General features: G+C 42.5%; 1 protein-coding gene across 1 annotated transcript in view; it reads right to left on the reverse strand.

Moving 5' to 3' along the window:
- The window catches only part of LOC139664371 (spermatid perinuclear RNA-binding protein-like), an 80292-nt gene extending 58683 nt beyond the window's left edge, over positions 1–21609 (reverse strand). Inside the window, exon 1 of the mRNA XM_071543174.1 lies at positions 21517–21609. The gene's annotated coding sequence lies outside the window, so the exon portion shown is untranslated. The remainder of the gene's footprint in view (positions 1–21516) is intronic.
- Positions 21610–22378: the final 769 nt, after the last annotated feature.

Raw genomic sequence — 22378 nt, forward strand, 5'->3', positions numbered from 1 at the left:
CTTCTACTTAAATGCTTGAAATGTGTTTCCTAGACAAATATAAATAGTAAAGTTGATCCTATGTATGAATTTCTTTCCAAAGCCTTTGCCTTTCCATCAAGGCGCTGCATAATTCCATTTGTGTTATTTCACAGTTTTGATGTTTTTACTATTATTCTAAAATGAGGAAAATAGTAAAAGAAAAATGTGGTGTGTGCAAACTTTTGCCTGGTAGTGTGTGTTTTAAGTTTTGCTCGCCTCTCTGTAGAAGCCTTAGTCTGTCAGGCAGAGCGGTTATTTATAATGGGAGAGGGCACTAACACACCCGGGGTCAGGGGTTACACTGCACCCCGGCCTAAAAATGCATGCACTCACGCTACTATGAGGCACTTTGGATAAAAACGTCCACCAAATGGCGCAGGCTGTGGCACTCTACAGCGCCGCACACCTGAGGTATTCTGTCCCTAATGCCTCCTCCAGCCTTCCCCGGCAATGCCTCCATTTTGGGGATGGTTAGATGAAGCCGGGGAGGGGATATTTTCGTCTGTGTTTATTCAGGTCGTTTTCACTGCAGGAAATTTTTATGAGCCTGCTTTTATGTTCACAGAAGACTTCAAATGATGCCCCGTGCAATCCTGCTAGCTTGCAGCAGGCGGGATGTGAAGTGAAAAAAAGGCTTGTTCTCTCTTACAAAGGTTTTGTGACTAACATTTGATCTGAAAACAAAAGGCAACGCAGGCTCTCACATGATAATCCAAGAACGGTGGATCAAACATTCCAGTAGGAGAATTTTTCTCCTAATTGAGATATTCACTATTTGAAGCTAATATACTAAAACTCTACGTACAAACCATAAAAACTAATGAGAAAAAGATATATAAAAAAATTATGATTGAAAACCAAAACAACTTTTTAAAGGATAGTAGCTAATTTAAGTCCTTTGACAAAATTATAACACTTTCAAAGACTCTATCCTCTCTGTTATTGCATGATGACATTCAGGCAATGATTTTTGTGTCCGAAACAGATACAAAATATAGCATTTTGGAAATGACTCCTCCATTTATTTGCAATATGATACAGCCTCAGCTGATATTAGCAAAGATTATGACGTATTAAAGTGCAGAAACTTTAACATTTTGGCCATTATGGCTGTTCACAGCAGACTACACATTTCATCATCTCTGCAATTCTCAGTAAATTAGATTCTGATGCTTTTTAGAGCAGGAGACGTCTCACTCTGTGCAGCCAGTGTAATGTATATGGGATGTATACGCTCAGAAGAGACGGGCCGTCCTGGTGGCTCAGCGGTCTGAGGCTCGTACCGTGTACTCAAGACTTCCTGGGTTTGAATCCGACCTGGGACATTTGTCGAATGTCATCCCACCTCCTGTCTCTCTCTACTGGACTGCCTAATAAAGCAGAAATGTCAGGAAAATAATCGTTTAAAATAAAAAACAAGAAGAAGACTGAGCCTGGTGTTTTGAGGCGTCTCAGTACAGCGATTTGGTTCCAGCAGGAGTGGAACGGCATCGTTCTCACCGGGACAAACAAAGGGACACAAACTTCTTGTTGTGCATCTAATTCAAAGACAAACGCGTGATGGGACGTCCCACTGGATAACCTCAATGACAAGCTCGCTCTCACCCATCCCACTTTCCTCTAACACAGTAGTTCTCAACCTTTTTGGCTCACGACCCCTTAAAACGAAGCGATGTCTACTCGCAATCCCGGTCACAAGCAAATAGAGTTTAAACCAACGAATGATTTTCCCTTTTCAGGTCGTTTCCTTTGACTCATTATCACAGGAGGCACAGAGGCTAAAAACAATTCAGTATTTTACAAGAAAAAAAGGAAAAATTAAGGAAAAATCTGAAAAAATAGACATGATAAAACATTTGTATAGTAGAAATATGTTTTTTTCCTATTCCATAAATCACCCCGCGACCCCCCCAAAATTATCTTGCGACCCACTGGGGGGTCCCGACCCCCCAGGCTGAGAACCACTGCACTAACACACAAGCCGACATAAGCGCTCACCCTGGCTAAACAGCACAAGGGATGGTTGGGTGAAATCCTGCGGATTGGTAAAGACATTATAACGCATACTGTAACACTGAACATTATGACTGTGCGCAGCAGAGAACATGTTTCATTGGCCGTGCAAATTCTCAGTAATCTGTTGTCAGAGCCAGAGAGGTCTGACTCTGCTGTAGAGCCTATAAAACCCACTATAAACGTTATATAAGTGGGCCACAGCTGGCCTGAGGGGGGGTGGGGGGGTGGGTGTTTTGGAGAGGAAACAAGACTCAGCAACATGGTACACACACACATCTCAGACAGGAAGGCTGGTGCTTATGGGGAGGTTGTGTTTACTTTTAAAAAAATACCGTAGTTATCTCCCAGCATGCTCGGCGCTGCACGTTATTAAAGCCCGAGCCTGAACAGAGGCTGCAGAGAGGGAGAGACTGAATTACCAAGACCCGCTCACACTACAGGACAGGACAGATAAAGGCTGTTTCATGTGGCACAGCAGCACCTGAACTGTGGAAGAGTCTCCCTGAAAACATTAGATCTGCTGATTCAATTGGTTCATTTTTTTTTTTAGAATAGTCTTAAAACACACTTTCACTCGCTAGCTTTTTGTTTTGAATGATCAGGGGTTTGTGGATGTACAGTACTGTGCACAAGTCTGAGGCACATGTAAAAAGCGAAGATGCTTTCAAAAATAATGAAATGAAAGTTTCTAAATATCAAAAAAAATACTATAAAGAGGAGTCTACTGATACACTAATGCAGAAAACAAATAAACACCAAAAGACAAAATTTACATAAATAATCTAAGGTGCCTAAGACTTGCACAGTACTGTATGTATACTCAGGACTGTGTGTGTGTGTGTGTGTATCTACTTGTTTTATTTTTCTGCTCTTATGTGTTTTTATTCTTCTTGCATTTTTATTCTTGTCTTTAATAACCAGTTTCTGTAAAGCACTTTGGTACAAACTTGTTTTGTTTTTTTAAAGCGCTACATAAATCAACTTGAACATTACAGTTAAAGCATTTAGCTGACATTCTTATCCAGAGCAACTTCAAATAGAGTGCAACAGTAGAATAAGCTTCTCGTACATGTCACGCAACTATTCATAAGAAAGTCAAGGGTCAGAGAGAACAAAATATTCCTGTGACACTAGAATGACCATGGCTGATCAGGAGGTGCTGGGGAAATAAATAACAATAATAAAATGGTAGGAAAATGTTTTTTTTCTATAACAATAAACAAGAGTATTTTCAGTGCAACTAGAGAAGCAGGATGAGGGAGAGGGGGATGTGATAAAACATTAACACAGACGGCACAGTTGAGGTAAGCGAAAATAATGTGTGAAATATCACCAAAATAAATTTGAATGTTAATCAACACCCGTTTGTTATGCTCATATTTTTTAGGCTGTTTTGCAGACAGAGGTGACGCAGCAGCCAGTCGCTAACAAGCTGTTACCTCCCAGGCTTGGATCTGCAGATTTCTACACACTGTACTTTAGGAAGAGAGGTGACATCAAGGCTTCTGGAAGAGTGATAATTAGAAACTCAAGGCCCCAAACATCAGGAGCCATCGTGGTCCGACCAGGCAGGACAGGACAGGACAGGACAGGACAGGACAGGACAGGGCAGGGCAGGGCAGGACAGGACAGGGCAGGGCAGGGCAGGGCAGGACAGGACAGGACAGGGCAGGACAGGACAGGACAGGACAGGACAGGACAGGACAGGACACTCACGCTTTCATCCACTGGCACACAGTTTATGGCTGAACAATTAATCAAAATAAAATCAAAATCGCAAGATGAACTTCCGCAATTTCCAAATCACAGAGCCTGCAATTAATTTCTTAAGAGAGCTTTTAGAGCTGCAGGTTATCTTTGGTCCATGAATCAAAACCTTTCATCCGACTCAAACTCAAAGTAAATCCTGAATTTGACAAAAAAAACTTGTGATGATATGAATATTGCAACATTCTGTCAAATAATTGCAATTCAATTTTCTGTCAATATCTTTCAGCCCTACAGGAAACTCATGTTTTCATCCACTTCATCAGCACACAGCTGCTGATCTAAAATCCGCCTGTCGCTTCCACTATTTAACCATGCCAAATATGAAAAAGATAAGACGACGTTTATTGATCTACGAGGGGAAATTGCATAATTGAGTCATCTTAATCTTCTTCCATTCTGGAATGGAAAAGAAGCCTCCGCACGATGGCTGATAACCTGCAGAAGTGTCTGGTAGAGCGGCAGAAAAACTCTCACCCCGGAGCCAAAAATGTAACGTAAAGCCTTTGGCCGGCGGCTGCTGGCAGCCCGCCGCCCCCCCGACCCGCCAGGCCGGCTCTCTCCTCGGACTCCCTCACCCCCCCACTCATTAGAACAGCTTTACGAGCATCAATCAGCAGGTCCGGCCAACTATCCGCGCGTTCATGTGTGTGCAGCCGGGTCCCTTGAGGAAGCGGTCAAACGCTGTCCGGCCCCTGAGGGTCCGGTCCGGGCCGGGCGACACAACACAACACAGCTGCTTTGTTATGAAACAGCAGGCAGCTTCCGTTTGAAATGTGTTTTTTTTATTTTTTTATTTTTTTGCCAAGGATTAGGCCTTCATTAATGCATTAATGGATTTGTGCTGCGCTGTAGGCCTGAAAACATCCAAGTAAGCACAATGCTCTTATCCCTCTCTCTGCTAAAAGCAACAGCAGCAGAGAGAGGGAGGGGGGGGGGGGGAGAGAGAGAGGCGGAGGGAGGGGGGAGAGAGAGAGAGAGAGAGACGGGGGAGAGAGAGAGACAGACAGAGAGAAGAGCGAGACAGAGACAGAGAAAGAGAAATAGACACAGAGGGAGAGGGGGGAGAGAGAGAGACAGAGAGAGAGGGACAGAGATATAGAGACAGAGAGAGAGAGAGAGGGAAAGAGAGAGATGGAGACGGGGGAGAGAGAGGGGGGAGACAGAGAGACAGACAGAGAGAGGAGAGAGACGGAGAGAAAGAGAAATAGACAGAGAGAGAGGGACAGAGAGAGAGACAGAGAGAGAGAGGGAAAGAGAGAGATGGAGACGGGGAAAGAGAGGGGGGAGACAGAGAGAGAGACAGAGAGAGGAGAGAGACGGAGAAAGGAGAGAGAGAGAGAGAGAGAGAGAGAAAGAGAAATAGACACAGAGGGAGAGGGGGGAGGGAGAAGAGACAGAGAGGGACAGAGAGATAGAGACAGAGACAGAGACAGACAGAGACAGATAGATAGATAGATAGATAGATAGATAGATAGATAGATAGATAGATAGATAGATAGATAGATAGATAGATAGATAGATAGATAGATAGATAGATAGAGAGAGAGAGAGAGAGAGAGAGAGAGAGAGAGATCAGATCTCCAGTGTGTAGAAGTGTACCTTAACATTTTGTGTTTTGGTTGTTTTCCTGTTTTCACACTGGGGAGAAGAGTTCCTAAATTTAAAGGGTTTCATTCCAAAACACATCTCCTGTTTGGAAATAAAAAATCTGATCCGGTGGCTGTTGCTCAAAACTATAAAACAACACAGATGGCAGCATACTCTAAAACGGTACTAATGCTTTGGAGTAGATGGGTGAACACAGCTGCTAATGTCAACAACACACAACAGCAAGCCAGCAATCATTTTGTCAGCACTGGTGTCACATTTTTCTAAAGGTGGATAACTAATTTTGAAATTAAACTCTTCATTTGTTCACTTTCCAAAAATGTTCACCCCATTCCATCTGTTTGTCAGGATTTCTCAAAAAGTTATCAATAGATTTGCACAAAACTTTGTAGAAAGGATGGTCATGGGGCAACAAAGACCTGATTAACTTGTCATACCAATTGGTGAAAGGGGGAGTGGCTTCTCACAGAAAGGCATATAACGTACGAACAGATTCACATAACACCATCAAACTTTGTGGCCAATCCGCAGACAGAAGAAGAGGCAAACCCTCCATTATTGGCCCAATCAAACAACATGGACAACACTGGAGAGATCATCTCCTGTTTAGACAGAACCGACCTGCTAATTTTTCCAAAAACTTGGTCCAGAGGTAGAAGGGCAGCACTAATGGAAACTGAACAGATAGAGAGCTGATTGGTCATGTGATGTTGAGATAATCAGATAAAATGATTTAAAAGTGTGTAGCATCTAAGAAGGAACCTACGGACTTACTGAGCTGAGCTAGCATACAGCACTTTATATTTAGTATTTAGTTTTAACTGCTACTGGTCAACTTTATGACTGTATGAGATTTTACTAGATGTACTGTGTTGTCTTTTTATGTGCACTTATGTTCTTACATGTATTGTATTGTGCTATGCACCAGCGAAAGACAAATTTCCATTATTGCCTGAACTAATGGACAATAAAGTCTTGAATCTTGAATGTGAACAGGCAGATCTCATGTCCCATTCAGGTCCAGCCAGGAAAATGTGAAACCAGTTGGTGATGTGGCATGGAAGAAATTATTAACTTTTGGTGAAAATCCGACATGTGGAACTGGAATATATTGACAGTTGCATAGTGTTGATGGAGGAATGGGTCCTACTGAGTGCCATCTAGTTGTAACCTTTATTTATGTAAGGAAAGTGGAACTGCCCAGTAGAACTACAGTCTTCTGCTGCCGGCCACTGAGCAGCTCTATGGCACAACTAGTGCCTTGCTCAAGAGAGTCTGGACAGTAGCTGCTGAGGGAAGGCAGAGTGTTTTTTTTTCACGGGGGTTTAACCGTAACCGTAACAGCTGGTGGCTCTTCCTCTCCGCCTCGGTTCCAATTTGTAACGCTAACAAGCCGGCGAATTAAGGACAAGCGTCAAAACTTTTCCCAAACAGTACGAAAAGTTTCTTTGTGGAGAAAAAAAAAGCACCGAGTGAGATCCAGAACGTCAGGATATTGTCATACAGCAGGCATGCAGCCCGCGGTCGCAGAGCGAGATAAAACCCCTCAAAGCAGGAAGTCTGTCTGCACATTACTGAAGCGCAGACAGCTGAGCGGCTCCGCTGCCTTCAAACCGCTTTGTTATTCCAGTCGACTGCTAAGAAGCTTGTTGTGCATTTTTCCCGCCTGCCTTACTGACTTTTCTTTATCATCGGTGTACTGTTTGTAAATGCACTTTTTGACGCTGTTTTGAAAAGTATTATATAAATTCAGTTTACTTTTTTTTTTTTTTTTGCGACCAAATGTTTATTGAAATGCAAACACACAATTTACAACCAAAAGGACGACTTGTTTGAGTTTAACAACAATAACAGAGGTACATACTTGAAAAATAGTAAATAATTAGAATAAAATAAAATAAAATCAACTTATAACAAATGCAATGATATTATAATTTACATACATAAAATCCACAAGGAACCAAATGCAAAAGGTAAACAATAAGTAATAATATAAATTTAGTTTACTATAAGATAAATAAGATAAATCTTTGTTGCCCATTACATTGGAATGTTTATTTCGTATTTACTATTATTGTATATATGTGTGTGTGTTTCTGGGTGTGTGTGACATTATGGGAAATTTTGGCTGTGGCTGTTTGTCCACTCTACCAGACACTTGGGTTGCTACCCATCCAGTATTCTGTTGTAAAAATGGAGTTTGCTGGTTCAAGAGTGAAAGTGGCTGCAGCACATCATAATCTAAGCACTCTGGAACATTCAAGTACTGAACACTATCCGCCGTTTGAAGCAACTGATCTACTACAACTGCTGTATCATCAAATCAAAAGCAATTACAAATGGAACATCGATCTGCGGATCCAATGTATTTTGATCTAAAATTTTGAGTTTGCTGGTAAAAAAAAGTGTCTGTGAAGTGAATTCTGACTGTGAGTTCAGACTGCAAGCAGCACGATCAACAAGTCACCATCACATGTCCAATTGTTTCCTATAGAGCTGACTGAAGAGGGAAACTCCACTGAGAAAAGTCGCCCCGTAAACAGCCAATCAGATTTCGGTGCTTCCTTGTTTCCCTACTGATGTGATTTAGTTTATGAACAATAGTTAAGCCTGGCGAGTGCAAAACGGATGAGAAGTTGATTCCAGCCGTTCAAAACGGCGTCCCAGTGGCTCAGAGGTCTGAGGCGCGTACCGTGTAAACAAACACACAACGTCCTACTAGGTTTGAACCCGACCCAGGACCTTTGTTGAACGTCATCCCCCACTCTCGCCCAGTCTTTCCTGTCTATCTCTACTTTCAACCGTGAAAATGATGAAAAGGCCCAAAAAATTATCTTTAAAAAAAAAAAAAAATGTCACTTCTCTACAACTATTATTTGAAAGACGACAGGAATAAAAGTCTCAAAAATGAAGCTTGGAGAACGGATGCATCACCATTGCAAGGGGTCGATGGTGAGATTGCAGAAGTCATTTTATTGAGTTTTTTCTGTTTATTTTTTATGAATGCTACCAAATTAGTGCTTCCTAGCTAGTTACGTCATCGCATCAAAACAATGTAACATTATGAAAGGCAAAACCAAAGTATAAACATATAAATATATAGTTTGTTTTTCCTGCAGACAGCTACATAGATGCAATCGAAGCCTCTCACACTGCCCATAATCGATCAGAATAGAGCCACACATCAACCAAGTCACTTTCGGTAGCTGTGGCTGGTTGAGTGAGTGTGTGTGTGTGTGTGTGTGTGTGTGTGTGTGTGTCATCAGCCTGCGGGGAGGCAGGCAGTGTGTCTGTGCGGCTGCTGGCTTGCCATCACAGCCTCTCACCCAGGTAATGGAGCCATCATGCGCCCATGCATGGCTGAGCGGTCGGCCGTCTCCAAACATCCTGCTGAGCCACAGGCGAGTGATCAGAGAGCCGAGTGGATCCAGAACCTTCCTGCACATTTCCATCTCAAAACCCTTTCCCTTCCCCTTCCCCCCCCCAGACCTTCACCTCTTGATGTTCTCAGATCTGAACATTGTATTTGTGGGAGAATGAGTAACCCCTCTGCAGCATCACAGAGCTCCTTTGGGAGTTTTCTGTCAGACCTCCTCGCTGATTGCCTGGTATTCTTAAAGCCACATTACATAAAATTGCTAATGTTTACATAAAATTGCTAGTCTCTTCCGCAATTGCTTTTTAAAGGATTCCGCCGGTGTTGGTGAAAGTTGGCCTCGTTTTCCAGATTGGCCTCTCTCTCCTTTACAAAATTGCTGCTGATGTTTACAGGCCGTTATCACACAATTAGCTCAGATGAGACTGGTGTTCCCTACATTGCAGATGACTTTCAATCCCTTTCATGACATCGCTTAACATTTATAATATAAAACCCAAACTTCAGAGATGTATAGTCACGTAAGAGATTTCTGGGTTCATGAAGTAAGCATAAAATAGCAGTATAAAAGCGAACAATATCCATTTTATTTGTGAATGAAAAGAAGCAGAAGCTCCTGAATGACAAAAGTTTCCCTTTTTTCAAATCAATGCACACGCTCATTTTCACCTGAGAAGTTTGATTAGACAGGAAGTCCCGCCTTACACGGTCACTTCCGGCCAATCGCTAAAGTCCTGCCTGGTTACTTCAAGCCGTTCAGCTGTCAAAGAGCATTTATCCACCTAGAAACAGTCTGTGTGGAATCAGCTAGCTTTGTCATTCCACAATTTGTCCCACAAATTAGTTGGAGCTGCTGATTAACAACAAGCTGGTTTGGACATCTAAAATATTCATTCTATATCTAAAAGGTAAAACATAAAAGGGAGATTTCATAAGGGAGAGAAGCCAATCTAGAAAATGAGGTTCACTTTCACCAGCACTAGAGGAATACCTACTTGAAGTCGGCTGCACCACTGAATATTTGGAAAAGTCACATTTTCAGACAAAAGTTTTTTAGGTGATAGAACACTATTGAAACTAGAAATAACCGCCTCGCGGTTGTATGCCTCCACCAGTAAACTTTGTTTTATCATTGCAAGGACAGTTTTTATTTATTGAACATATATAATTAATGTGATTATTAGGTCAACTTAAAGGATTTTGGTGTCTGCAAAAGTAAGTGACAGCACTTCCACCGTTGTTGTAGAATGACCCAAGATCGTTTTCTCAGCTACAGTGGTAAGCAAAACATTATGATGTCACAGTGAAGTTGACCTTTGAACTTTTGGATATAAAATTTCATCACTTCATCATTTTATCCTATTAGACATTTGTGTGAAATGTTGTCATAATTAGCGTATGAAGTCTTGAGTTATGGCCAAAAACGTCTTTTGTGAGGTCACAGTGACCTTTGACCGTTGAAATTCCCTCCAGGCATTCCTGAGATATCGCGTTCATGAGAACGGGACGGACGTGAGGTCACAGTGACCTTGACCTTTGACCTTTGACCACAACAATCTAATCAGTTCATCCTTGAGTCCAAGTGGACGTTTGTGCCAAATTTGAAGAAATTCCCTCAAGGCGTTCCTGAGATATCACGTTCACAAGAATGGGACGGATGGACGGACAACCCGAAAACATAATGCCATAATACCTTCACAGGCAAATGAACATACTGTATAATTATGTCCAACTATCTGATAAAGAAATGTACTGTTTTATTGGAGTTTTGTTTTCAGACAGTTGCACTTAGGGACATAGGGACACCAAAACTGAATTGACCCATATGCTGATTGTGGCTCGTCAATATGACTGTCAACTAGGCCACATCATGCCACAGCTGAATATTATTCTTCACAACAAAGGTGAAGCAGATAATGGGATTACCGACTCCTCGTAATCAGCCTCTTGTTAATGGTAATTTTTGTTTTTCTGCTATACGGGATCAATTCTTGAATCTGATCGTCTTATTGATGTAAGCAGCCTTGTAGTCTCAGAGAGCTCAGACAGAAACCTCTACGCTTCGTTTCCCTTGGTTTTAACACCGATCCAGCGCAGGAGAAAGGAGTTCTGCTGCTGAGCCTCTGGTTGGGAAAACAAAAGTGAAATTTACGATTGTGGGCTCCACACTGCTCACATGTGTTTGTAACTGTGTGTGCTGCACAGAAACTTAACACTTTAGCTGTCAGAGAAGTGAAAAAAAACCAAAACTGTCCAACACTAAGATATAAGACGAACATGAGAGAAACGCCACTCACAGACTCACGCATTCCCTCTATTCTCCAGCTTGATTTGACACGCTGCACTCACAACTGGCAAGGATGATAAATTAATCAATAACCCACAACAGGTCATGATTTATTGAAATTGAATCAGTTAAGGTGCGTGGTATTCCCACATTGCAGAGAGTCAGGAATTGTTTAGTTGTTACGTCTTTTGTTCCAGTTTGGTGGTGAAAGTATATGAAAAGTACATATTTCTGCATGTTTCTGCACGTTCTCTCTCCACCAAAGTGCTTAAATTGTTGGCAGCAAACAATTTCATAACCCCAAAATTGTTTATATTCTATCTTATTGCTTTTATTGTTATTGTTTTATTATTCTTATTGTTTCTACTGTTCTAATTGCCCACTTTATCGTCTTTTTATTGGCGTTTTATCGTCTTTTTATCATCTTTCTATTGTCTTTTTACGTCTTTTATCTTAACTCTGTCTTAATTCTATCTTACTTTTATTCTATTTTACTGTTTATCTTGGTTTTCATCCTACGATCCCTGTTTATTATTGTTTTATTGCCTTTTAAATTCATAATTTCAGTATTCTGCTTTTATTTTGTCTGTCAAAGCACTTTGTAAACTCTGTTTTTAAAGGTGCTATATAAATAAAGTTATCATTATCATTATTATTATTATTACTTTATATTCTACTGGGTGCTTCTGTTGCCCCGTTGAATCCTTTTACTTTTGCTGCTGCAAAGACTCAACTTCCCCACACAAGGATCGATAAAGTTTCATCTTATCGGCTTATCTCATTCCTTCTAGAATTTCCATTTTTTATAGTCTGGTTGTAAAAAAAAAAATAAAATAAAAAGTTTCAAGACGTGAACAGAATCAAATTGGTTCTCCAGACTCGCCTAGGAACCCTGCATGAACTCTGAGGAGAGCTGCAGAGTAAGAAGCTAATTACAATATCCAGCAGCGTAGTATTGGGCAGCGGTCCAGGAGGCTTCCGTGGGTCGAAGCCAATTCTCTGGATCCATTCACCTCGCAGGAAGCAGCCTGGAAGAGAGTTACCGCCACGCCAGACACATGAGCAGACCCACTATCAGGACACAGAGTTATGGTGGAAGACCTGAACAGGACTTAACAGGACTTGTAAATGAAGTTTCAGAGAGTGCGGAGCTGTCCCAGACACAGCAGCAGACCGAGGGAGTGAACTGGCAGGCTAACCAGTCGTTTGACAGGCTGCTCCTGTCATTACACACTAAAATATGGATAATGATCTGATCTTTTTTAAAATACAAGGCCCTGCCCTGTACACAGCATGTTTTGATCCAGTCGATACTTTCGATACACAACAAGAAGAGTTTGGTATCACAATATTTCAGTATTACTGTATCCTGCAACCCTGGGGGCCGGATTCACCAATCTGTTCTCAAGATAGATCTTAAGAAATGACATAAGAGGAAATTTTATAAGTTCCAAAGAAGGCTCTTAAGTGCAATTCCTCAATATTTTCTTAGTAACAGTCTCATTTCTTACGAATTTCTTTAATTATCCTACTTAAGAACTTCTCAAAATAGGGCCTGAATTAATTCTGGTTAATAAACTTTAGGCTTACTGCCACTGAGGCTAGGAGACGAGGCAAGGAGGCTAGGAGACAAGGCTAGGAGACAAGGCTAGGAGGAAACCCAAAGTGCTTCCATCTACAAAACAATTGGGGAAAAACCTATTTAGAGCAACTAGGGCAAAGATTTAAACATTGATTGCTGTTGGTAACTGTAAAATTTGCAGCTTATTTTCAACAGACATGAGACAGAGGCCTACCTGACCCTACACCAAATAAAGCTTTACAATAAATGTTCATCTTAATGTTAGGTGTAGGGGAACCTATGAAGACTTTGAACTATAACCTACTTGTCTAAAATGCGTTAAATATATATTAGAGGCTTATCTTTTCACTGTAGGAATTTTAAGACAGGTGAAGGGCCGTCTTAAAGTTAAAAGAGAAAAAAAATCAAGAACAATTTTTTCTTAGGAAGAAACATAAGAAGAAAGTTAAGAAAATATATGACAACTGTTTTTGAGAATATCATTTTTTCCTATTTTTTTTCCTAAGACTAAAGTTAAGAAAAAAGTGGCACTTGAGAAGATTTTTTTTCTTAAGAAAATTTTGTGAATCCGGCCCCAGACTTTACCTTTACTCAGCTATGAGCAATCTGAAGGAAAATACAGTGTCAGAAGCTAAATACAACTTCCACAAAAGATTCATTTTGATGTTGTTAGTGCAGCCATGGCCCAACAGCCTTGGCAGCCTTCACACATCATGAAGTAACGCCCTGAATCCTTTCAGCTCTCACAAAAAAAAGTCCTACACTCAGCTATGAACATTTTGACAAAAGAAGTGTCAGAAGCGAAATAAAATATTCCAAAACCCAAACAAAAAGGTGAGTTTTGATGTCCTCAGTGGAGCCAGGCAGCCACTGTAAGCCATGAGTCAATTCCCCGACTCTCATTCAGCTAGAACAAAACAGTCTATTCCTTTGTTTTTTAAGATTATTTTTGGGCACTTTTGTCTTTAGTTGACAGTATAGATGAAGAAGATTGGGAAAGAGAGAGGGGGATGACGAAGGTCCCAGGCCGGACTGAAACACAGGATGCTGCAGTTATATGTTACACACCTTTATCCAACTGAGCCACACTGACCCATCAGAAAACAGACAGAATTATTGACAGATAGTTTTCTGTCTGTCGGTTTGTTTTGAGCGTCAACATGGTGGTCAGGCAGAAGAACAGGAAGCTTTGCTCATAACGGAGCTGCTTGACAGAAACAAGAAGAAAAAGACTCTACAGGATAAATTCAATAAGAAACTGAGCTGGAAAACCTCCAGTCATCCCAACGTTACACCAGACTTTCTCTGTTTTGGTCGGACCGTCGTCTCTGTGTTCGCTGCTAGTTTTTACAAAACAAACGTAGGAACTAGGGATGCAAATTTTCAGAAATTTCCTTAAATCAATCGTCGGTCACGTTAATGAGCAATTAATTAATCATTATGTAAAACAGCTTTTGACATAGAAAATAGAAGATACAAATGCGTGTTATTACACCTGTCTTTAGGCCTACTCAACAAGTTACTCAACCAAGCAGAAATCTAAAAGAGTCGGGACCCCGACAACAGACGTCAGTGTTTCCCACAGGCTGAACATGTTCTTTCTTTAGGGTTCATTACTTTAAATTGTCTTTACATTGTGTCCAACAGAACCGACTGGTGGAACATGCAGTGAAGTCTCTGCATTGCATCATGTTAACTTTCCGAGTGTTGAGCAGAATTGTCCGATTGAAAAGTATCAAGTTACTCTTTACCGTTACAACACATGCGAGTTCGGAGAAATTGTGGAATTTTATATTTTTTTAAGAACATTTTCATAACGAGAGACGGACTGTCAGGTTGAGTACAGAGCTGCTGCATCGCCACATGAGAGACAGGAAGTGATGCACACATTAGACGCATTACTGAGCCATTTAGATCCATTTCTATACATTGATTAACTGTTTATGTTGTGACGACAATCTACTGGTTTATTTCAGAATAAGCAAGCAGCCTGGTGACAGTCAGTCCATCCTGAAACACTCGCTCCGGGGGAACCGCTGTCCCGGGTCGGGAGGCACAGATAGTGTCGCGCCAACTTCCCCAGCCGGAGGAATGCTTTCTCTTTCATTGAGCTTGTAGAGCTGCTGTATTTCAACTTTGTATTACAATGTTTACAATGAACACTGTTGTCTTTTCGGGTGTAATGCTTCCGCCTGCTTGCTTGGCTTTGTTCTTCCTCTGTATAGGCGGTGAAAGTTAAATTGCGCCCTTGTGGTGGTAAATCATTTCCGAAGAAAATTAGAAATAGCACATAACGTAGATTATCGATTAGTATATGCTTGATCGATCAAATTGTTAACGGTGCTTAATCAATCATCAATTAATCATTAACAGTAGGAATGTAGTAGGAACGCCTCTGACTGGCTGAACGGACGGTGACAAATCCATCCGTCTAACTGGGCTGAACTTTCTGTCTGTCAAAATAGATGGAAATCTGACAGACAGAGCGTCATCAGTCCTGTCCTGACAGCAGACAGCAGACAGCAGACGGCTCTCAGTGAAAATGAACTGAAATGAACAGAGCCAAACAGACACAACAGATCAGTGTGGTCACGGTCTGAGCCTCCAGGACGCTCCGAAACAGCCTGTTCCTTCACTCAGCTATGAGCAACACGAGGGGAAAAAAACCCCTCAGTGTCAGGAGCTAAACACACTATGAAAAACACACACAAAAAGGTGAGTTCTCATGTCTTCAGCAGAGCCAGAGGCCATCAGACCCTGGCAGCCTTTGTGGGTCATGAGGCAATTCCCCGAGCCTCCATTCAGCTCAGGTAAACTGCGGCTGGGCCCATCTGAAGCTGTGGCAAGTCGACTAATGGGTTTCATTAGAGCGGCTCTGGATGCACAGCGCCGGACTCCGGCTCATCAGAGTCTCGGCTCACGTACGGCGGCACAGCGGGGCCGCTGCCGAGGTACCACACAAAAACAAAAAAATAATACAGCAGTGACGTCACACGCCTCCAACCAGCCTGCAGCTCTCAGGCTGCACAGGAGATGAACTGATGTGAAGAGTCTGGTCTGTTCAGAGAGACGCACGCTGAGCCGAGCAACATGAGAAGTCCACCAGGCCGGATGAGTTTCAGATAAACCTTCACTGCAACAGCACAATGTGTGACATGACAGTCAGTGTTTACAGTAGAGCTGCAACTAACTAATTTATCATTTAGTCTGTAAAATGTCAAAAATAGTGACAAAGGCCCATCACAAGTTACCAGAGCACAAAAAATGTCTTACTTAGTCTGACCAGCAGCCACAAAACACTCAAAGTATTAATTCTATAATGATATGAAACAGAAAAAAGCAGCAAAACTTAGCAGTAACCAGCAAATGTCTGCATTTTACTTGATAAATGACTAACACGATTAATCAATTATCAAAATTATAATTGATTAATTTTCTGTTGATGATCAACTAATTGTTTCAGCAGTGTAATAAGGCCTGGAAATTATCAAATCCATGAAGGGTTTGACAGTCAGATAAGGGTTTTTGAAGGCCAGTGCCAATACTGATATTTTTTAGCTAAGTTGCTGATAGCTGATGTTCAATATTATTACATCTGACCATTTTCATGCCAAAAAACCCCCCATGTATCCAGATTTGTATTCCTGTCAAGTGGAAAAGCCTCTGAAACAGCATTCAGACCATCACGGGACACTAAAACTCTCCACTGAAACCAGACTGATGAAATCCAGCAGCTCTTTAAGGCAGAGTGACCCACCACACCTATTCAATGGTGGAGAAACTCTGGGAGACATTACTGCCTTTAAATGAAGAATTACAAAAAAATATAACTGATCAATGAAATGAATAAATGAAACGTGCAAAGAAAATACAGTTTATTTGCAGGTTTTACAGACTCATTTCTGTAGCTGGGTTCAGGGAGGAACCTCCATCATATCAGCAGTGGATGACACGACTGGTTAATATTCAAATTCAATTCAATAAAAGGCCGATATCAGCCGGATGCATCGGCTGATCGTGCCACTCCAGGACAGCAGAGGAAGTGAAGCTTGTCCTTTTATGCCGCCGCTGCAGAAAACGCCCGTGTGAATATTTCAGTCTGTGTGAAACCGTTGGCAAAGCGCTGCGTCTCTCTGCGGGTCGATTTCGGCGAGCCTCAAACGCGCCGCGCTCGTCTTCAATGAGCCGCGCGCCACTTAAAGATATGCTGGGGAGATGTGAAAGGGAGTGGGGGGGGGGGGTTTGTTTCCGAGCTGACAGCCGTGTCAGGTGGGGGGGCCCGTTCGTCTCTGCGGCGTGACGAGGCGACAGGGCCGGAAGAAAGGGAAGAGAATAGAAGAAGAAAAGGGAAGAAGAAGAAGAACGGCGGGTAGAGACGGCGTCCTGTAACTGAAATGAGGTCAGAGGTTCGATCCCCGCAACCGCTAATGGGTGTTTACCACGAGACGTACAGGGAGGCGCCGAAGCCTTACAGAGAATTCAACAGCAGGAGAAGATTAGGCTAAACGAAAACCATTACAGGAATTCAAATGTTCCTCTATTCAAATAAATGATCAAGATATTTAATGATGACAAAATTTTATTTTGTCTGAGTGGTTAAATTTAAAGTTATTGCATTTTTAAAGATCAAGAGATTCACAGCTCATCACAGCTAGACTTGATCTTGATTGGCTCACCTCACTAAACTCCAAAATATTAAACCCTAAACACTAAACTAACTTAACAAAACCTTGAACAAGACCTTGAAATTCTTACATTCACCATCATCACCAGCAAAGAAGAGTAATAAAGGCAAAGGCCAGCATGTGATGTTGCTGATCTTGTATTTTCAGCTTGTTGTGTTGTTGCTCTCTGGACAGGAGCGTCAGCTGAACACCTGAAACGCTGACTGTAAACTGTGAGCCGTAAGTTATGAGCGATGACCTCAGGGGTTGGATAGGTCGGGGGGACAGGAGGACAGTGTCCTTTTGTTAGATTTTCTTTATTAGGTTGTTACCAGGGTAGGAATTTCACGGCGGCCACGACGGCCATGGCCGTGATGCCCGTACGCCCCTACGGACACCATGGCATTTGTGCCCTGCTACTGTCAAAATCTCGAGGTTGCTTTAAAAGCGTCAGTGGTCTCTTAGACCTGCAGTAGTCCTTGTAGCTTGGATTGGTTGCGTGCTTATTTAGTGCTTAACTGAATCAAACCTCTCTCTTTTTAATACCACTTAACGTTAATACTTAATACGTTAGTAACTTATTTCGATACAGCCACCAGATGGCGACGAAGAGCCAGAGCTCCCACCACAGAGCTCCAGTCTGTCTGGACTGAAATGGCTGGTGAAAATCCCCGGAAGATCGCTATGAGTCAGAAAAAGTCTCAAAGTCACGGTAGAAACGTGAGTAACTAAAATATGCCGTTTTTTTCTTTTGGATATAAAATGTCATCACTTCATCATTTTATCCTATTAGACATTTGTGTGAAATTTTGTCATAATTAGCGTATGAATTCTTGAGTTATGGGCCAAAAACGTCTTTTGTGAGGTCACAGTGACCTTGACCTTTGACCTTTGACCACCAAAATGTAATCAGTTCATCCTTGAGTCCAAGTGGACATTTGTGCCAAATTTGAAGAAATTCCCTCAAGGTGTTCCTGAGATATTGCGTTCATGAGAATGGGACAGACGGATGGACGGACGGACAACCTGAAAACATAACGCCTCGGGCCTCAGCTGTCACCGGCATGGAGGCATAAAAAGTAAACTGTGAGCCGGCGGCCCCATGATGGCGGTCCACCAGGGGTTTGGTAAAGGAGCGGTGGCTCAGGGAAACCGTAATGCAAACATCAGGAGTGTTGCAGCCCCGTCTTCCCCCCTCTCTTCTGTTTTCAGCACATCAAACGGCTCCGGAGCGGAGCGGCCCCTCTGGGACTCTCATAAAAACCGCTGTCTCCCGGACGATGAGGCGTTTATATCTGAGCCGGGGAGAGCTGAAGACGGGAAGCTCGCCGTCCTGTTCCTTCCCTTTCGTCTCTAAAATGAGGCTACTTTCCTGGGCTTTACGCTGCAATATGCACTTGATAGAGCGGGCCGGGGGGAGGAGCGGGGGGGGGGGGGGGGGGGGGGGATGGGGGATGGGGAGGTGAGATTGAGTTGAAATGAGAGAAGAGGGATGGCTCGGCTGATGGCAGCAGGCATCACTCTGCTCCGGTTTCACTGGCTCACCTTAACAGCCGCTCTCAGCCTGGCCAGCGAGATGCAGCTCCTCCAACCAGCTCCATCCACCACCAGTTAGCTGACAGGGCATGGGGGTTTGATGTGTAGCCATGACAACCGCAAAAGAAAACTATATTCTGATATGGTTATCATTGATTTTTTGAATATCAATGAATATTTGCAAGGGTTAGACCGATACATCTGGCCGATATTGGACTTTTAATAAACATCAGTCAGTGTCATCAGGCTCTGATAAGATGCAGGTTCCTCTCTGATTACAGCTACAGAAAAACTCTATTCTATTTTCTTTGCATATTTTATTATGTTGTTTTGCAGAGTAATTCTTCATTTAAAAGGCAGTAGTGTCTCCCAGAGTTTCCCTACCACTGAATAGGTGTGGTGGATCTCTCTGCCTTAAAGAGCTGCTGGCACTAAAATAATTTCATCAGTCTGGGATTCAGTGTTTTTCAGTGAGTTTTAGTGTCCCATGATGGTCTGTACACTTTTTCAGAGGCTTTTCCACCCTGTAAGAATAAAATTCAGGGTGAAAACACTGGATACATGGATTTTTCTGGAATGAAAATGGTCGAATTTAACATCAGCCATCACGACTTGGGTCTAAAAATATCAGTACTGGCACTGGCCTTCAAAACCCCATATTTGACTGTCAAAAACGTCCCAGGGGAAGCACAGAATACCGATCCACAGAAAAAACTAAAAAAGGTACTGAATATCAGCGCAAAATATTTAAACTCATGAAGACACTCGGAGACGCGGTGTGTCTGTCTCTCTGCTGTCAGGTGGGGGGAACAAAAGACGAAAAAAGGCATCGCCGCCTCGCACTGCATGGATGGATGGATGTTCTGCCAGGAGAGATCTACAGCGGCCATGGTTCCATTTAAAAAGCTATGTGATGGCGTTCCAGCAGCGCCTTCACTTCACAGCAGAGAGAGAGAGAGAGAGAGAGAGAGAGAGAGAGAGAGAGAGAAAGAGAGAGAGAGAGAGAGAGAGGCCTTGGGCATGGAAATGTTGGAGAGCGTCGACTGGGCTGAGGGTGTAAAACCTTCACATCCAGACCAAGACGCACCGGGCGGGAACAAAACAACAAGGTTACACACGAAGAAGAACCTAAAAAAACAAAATTGCCTCTCTGAGACTTTGCCAGCCTCTGCACCTGAGCCGCTTCATGGATTTACCCTTAAGAAAACGTTTGTGTATATCCTTACACACGGGGCGGATAACACTAATTGAAAACAAAATGTCACACACACTTGATCCCCATTTACAAGTGGAGCGCTCCTTCCTCGTCAACACTCGGTGGCAGGGAGGCAGGGGGCGAAATATAAGGCTCGGGTTACCGTTTCTATTTACATTCCTCAGGCAGCGAGGAGCCACCTGCTCCTGCTCCTGCTCCGGTCAGGTCCTGCTCTCTGCTGACTCTGCACACCGGGTCGGGTCAGGCCGGGCCGGGCTGGGCCAGGTCGGGCCAGAACGAAACCTGACCCGGTGACGCCAGTGTGGAGGATTTGTCAGGTTTAAGCAAATGTGGAAAATGCAAATGCAACTCGCACGCAAAAACGCAAAATGCAAAGTTGCAACTGACAGGGAGCACAAGCCTTTCATTTCCAGAGACAAATACATTTAGTGGATAATCTTATTCAGAGTGGCTTGCAATATAGTGAGCAGGTAGGGGGTTCAGTGTCTAAGACACATTGGCTGTTATGGGACAGTCCCTCGAACCACTAGCCCAACCTGCCACCCCTTCCAACCTGTATAACATGTATAGTTCTGCCTCTCTCAGTACCCCAAATCCACTCCAATTTCATTCAAAATATCAGTGTGAACAGCTAGAAATTACATATTCATGATTACACATTGATTATCAACCGGTTTAGTATCAATGTGACATAATTCCCTTTACATGGCAAACACTGAAAGCATTTTCAGTGGCAGAAGACACTGCACTTCCTTAATTGATTGAACTAAATACTGAACCCAAACCTGGCAACCCATATGAAGATAGAAGATAATCTGAAGTTGTTTACAAGGCTAAACATGAGTGCTGAAAATGTTTATTGTGTTAACTGGAAGGCTATAAAGAAATATTAAGTGTTTATGTGCTACAGCATAAATGATACCTGTACTTAACTATTACTGGGACTAACAGCTGCTGTCTTGCCATTGGTTAGACCGACTAGGAAAGGCATTTAACAGTTAAAATCCAGACAAAAATAATAATATTAGCTACTTGGGACTGAGCCGTTTGGGCTACCTGTTACAAAGACAATTTCTCTGCCTCCAGAAAAAGGAGATTTGAGAGAAGTGTATATGGATCCCGCTTACAGACAGTACACCGGGGCATTAACGTTAAACATTAACGTTAAAAGCCACATTTAGGACCAGCTCCATGCGGTGCGGACGGTGAATAGATGGCCCGGAGGAAAACTTGTAGCTAGAAAAATAAATATGTGGACATCTCGCTAACAAGCCAGGACTTAAAGTGATTTATAAAACTACACATTTTACATTTACACATAGGTACAGCTGAATAAGCAGGCAGGTTCAGCATGGTGAAGTTGACCAGCCGGACGGGACAGCCAACCGCCCATTCATCCCTTCCTCCGCACCGAAAACTGTCATAAAAGCGAACACTTACCGACTGTCAATTCACCGGGGGAAGACGGTTGAGAAAGATCAACGACCGACGTTTCAAAAGCCTCCAAAAAAAACTCTTTCTGTTGTTGTTGTTTTTCCTCCAAAGATAAGTCCGTTCTCCTCAGTCGGTACAGGACAGGACACAACGTGGAGTCGATGCCAGCGGCGGCAGCAACAACAACGGCAGCGGCAGCGAACGGTCTCCGGCCAGCCTGCTGTCAGCGCGAGCGAGAGGACCGGAGGTAGCGCTTGCGCATGCGCTCAAAAACTGCGGGTGCGAAACAAAGGTCGTGTATTGAGAAGATGACAAACACGAGTAAAGATTCTGTACATTTTTGTGTAGGCATAGTGATAAAATACGTACGTACAATGCAAGCAGAACATAATAGAGAACTAAAATAAAGTTACAATAAATGTGTGGCAAATTTGTAAACAAATTACAAATATGGTTGCTCAAAAATTCATTGTAAAAGGGAGAATGTTTCACAAAAAAGACTAGCTGTTGGCTTTATACTATTTAGTATGTGTCCCTGTTACTACATGTTGTTTAAACAATTTATCTAAATCTATCTTCAAAGTAAAATTGATATCAAACTATGTAAAATTATTGCCGTTATGAGTAAAACTCATTGCCAGTATGAGTATGGTATTTTCCAAACAAAAAGAGAAAGTTAATGTACACAGCGTTAGCGTCATTAAAATTATATCGCCCTTTTTCCTACTGAAGTGAATGATTTTCAAGTGTACGAAGTTCTTCACATCAGTCCAGAAGATACTGCTACACTCCCAGGAAGGTTTCTCAAAGTTTCAACATGATCTTTAGGCTACAAAAACAGCAATCTGACAATCCCACAGTACAATAG

Source organism: Centroberyx affinis, unplaced genomic scaffold (genome assembly GCF_046629955.1).
Source record: "Centroberyx affinis isolate AG114_WGS23_722 - 3 ecotype Tasmania unplaced genomic scaffold, CSIRO-AGI_Caff_v1 ptg004253l_1, whole genome shotgun sequence".
Taxonomy (NCBI): domain Eukaryota; kingdom Metazoa; phylum Chordata; class Actinopteri; order Beryciformes; family Berycidae; genus Centroberyx; species Centroberyx affinis.